Here is a 3,131-nt window from a genome sequence, read left to right as displayed (position 1 = left end):
GGTTCCCTGCCCTGTGGGAAGTCCAAGGACCACCCACCTCCATCCAGGTCTAGTAAGGTGATCCACGAAACTGCCTAGGCTCCCACAAAACCAATAGGTGCAGTAGGATCAAAAACCCATTGCCATTGTTCTTGGGGTCTCAGTAGTCCTCATTGTCCGCTATGTTCAGCGAGACCGGTTTTAACCCAGGCTTTTTCAGACCCAGGCCAGCTGGCCTTGGTGAGTTCCCGATAGGACATCCTTATTAAATAATTTTGATGAATACTTTTTTATGTTTAAGTGCATTGGTGTTTTGTTTGCATGAATGTTTGTGTGAGAATGTCCGGTAACCTGGAGCCAGAATTACAGACCATTGTGAGCTGTCATGTGGGTGTTTGGAGTTTAAACAGGTCCTATGAAAGAGGAAGCAGTATTCTTAACAGCTGAGTCATCTCTCCAGTCCCAGATTATATCATACAATTATATGAAAAAATAACTGAAAAAGCCATAAATATTGATCCACTTGGCCTTATGTACATTGACCTAATAACTAGAAATTGTTTAAATTAATATATATCTAGATTATGTTTAATTACATTTATAATATGAAAATTCCATACAAAATTTAGAATGATTAATAAACATACAAAACATACTTTGTACTAAAATATTTTTAAAACAAGCTCTAGTTGAAATGTCTTTCTTTTTCAATATTTCAATAATGACATTTTCATTCACATTTACAGTGGATTTTGAACATCTAACTTTTTCATGTTTCCCTCTTCTGATGTTTTTTGTCCTTTCCAAATGGCTTCATCCTATTTTCTTTCCATATGTATCTTTCAAATGTATTTACTTGAGAGGCAAAGGGACTTTACTTTTGTTATTACTGATATTTGTGTGTTCATACTTCTAAGACATAAACAGGTCAGGTAATATACTACAGTAATTTAAAATATTTTTGCTCCTTCTATCCTGTTTATATTTGCTGCTTGATTGTACATCTATAAAGCAACAACGGATTATAAACATAGCTTGTTTTGTTTTCAGAAGAGTACATGAAAAGAAGCATTAATTCACTTCCTCACAGGATTAAAGACACCTAAACTAAAATGTTATGATTTTTAGTGTGCAACAAAGAACCTTTTAATCATATATTAGTCCATGATGTTATAAATACTTTTATTTTAAGATAAAACACATATATTCACACGTGTACACACTTTTTTACATATTGATGAAAGAGCTAAGAAATAAAATTTAAACATGCCTGTTTGGAAAATTGTCTTTAAGAATTAAGAATGTCTTTTAATATTTCTGTTGTCTATTATTTAAAGAGATTTAAACAATGTCATGGTGTTTCTTGAGCCTTTAATTTCCTTGAGGGTTATTGTGAAGTTAAAAATGCTATTTAACATTATAAAACACATCACAATAGAATGAATGACCAATGTCTCCAATATGTGCATTCTGTCCCATGATATTCAAAAGTTTATATAAAAAGGATTAAGTAGGTAAAACATTAAGCTACCTAATTTATAATAACCACAAAAATAACACGCAAGGCAAAAAAATTTCCTGAAATGCATGTACCCAGGAGTGTAATTAGTCAGGGTAGAGGGGTCAGAACCTAGAAGACAGCAGGATGAGCATTCAAGTTGGGTCCACGTTGCTATGTTTCTGTGTGATAATATGCACAGCTCTGGGCTTAACGTGGTTTGTGTATTTGCAGCACTGTATTATTGTTCTAAAATTGAAGCTTATCACTTATAAATATCAGATTTTGGTGGCCAAACACAGAATGAATAAGGAAAGCCATAGTATTAAGACAAGGCCAGCCAAGTGGGTTTCTTATCAGCATATACTTTGCATTTGTTTTTTGAGCTTAGCCATCGATATTTTTTATAGAGTTAGCCCAGCGTTCCATGTCCTCATCACTGTTTTGAAGAAACTATTGTTCTCAAATAATTTGTTTTATGTTCTTAAAGGGTATAGAGTTCTTTTTAAAAGAATGATCAAGGAATAGCCTTAAGACAATAAAACATGTAGAAGAATGAAAGTGTTGTACAGAGGTTCACGGGGTAATTTTAATTTCATTATTTCAACTAGAAAGGAAAACTGTTCTGTGGAAATAGTTCACCTCTACCTTTACTGGGCATAGGAAAGAGAACTGCTTAGAGTTTTGTTGGATGCTGAAACATAATAGCAGAGACATTGTAATGTTTGTCAAATTATTAAATGTTTCACTGTCATCTCAAAAAAATCATAAGATAACCCTTATTTTATATTTTCTAAAAATTTAGCATGAGACAGATGCTGCTGCTGCAGGGAATCCTCCTTTCTTCATATTCCCAGGATTCCCAAGGAATCCATCAACAGGTGAGGAAAAAGGCGTGGGTGCCTTAAGAAGTCGCAAGCCTTCTGGTTCCACGAACCAGAATTCATCTTGACTATGGCAACCTCCAAAGTAAAAATCAGAAAAGGTAATTTTACTTATTAATAATAAAAACATAATAGTCGACCCCATGAACTCTTACGAAGTCACAGACTAAGCAGAAATCTTTGGTGTATAAGCACATCGCTGGGTGGCAGCAGGGACTTGGAGAAAGTGAACCAGGGAGCAAAATATTTCATTTAGATTCTCAGGTCTATCTTTTGTCACTTTTGTTAGAACATAGCCTTAAAAGATGTGTCCATGTTATTATTTCTATGCAGATATTCATACATTATGATAAATGTTTTCTAATGAAGGGATTGAACTATTAAAAAGACAATAATATTTTACTCACCAGACGCCTATAAAACAGTTGCAAACATAGATGCCAAGAAGCTTATATCTCCTTGAAAATACTCTAGCTTCAGCAGCAAAAGTGTCAGTGACAACTGTCCTTCTTGGGTCAATTTCCTTTAACAAAAGCAGTTTGTAGGGAATATTTATTTCTTATCATCTTCAATACTATTTTAAATTCAAAACTAAAACTCCCTTAGTGCTATCAAAAATTCCCTGTAGGATTAAGTTAATCTGCTTGGCATTATTTATTATTCAGCTAATTATTCCTAACAAACCTATTATAGCTGGACTTACATAGGCTTGCTACCTTTCTAATCCCAAATATTAATGGTCAGCTATAAATAAAAGTATTTACTCCACT

This window comes from Alexandromys fortis, unplaced genomic scaffold (assembly GCF_014885135.2).
Source record: "Alexandromys fortis isolate MF-2015 unplaced genomic scaffold, M_Fortis_MF-2015_v1.1 scaffold_4, whole genome shotgun sequence".
NCBI lineage: Eukaryota > Metazoa > Chordata > Mammalia > Rodentia > Cricetidae > Alexandromys > Alexandromys fortis.
Note: the sequence above shows the minus strand (reverse complement) of the source record.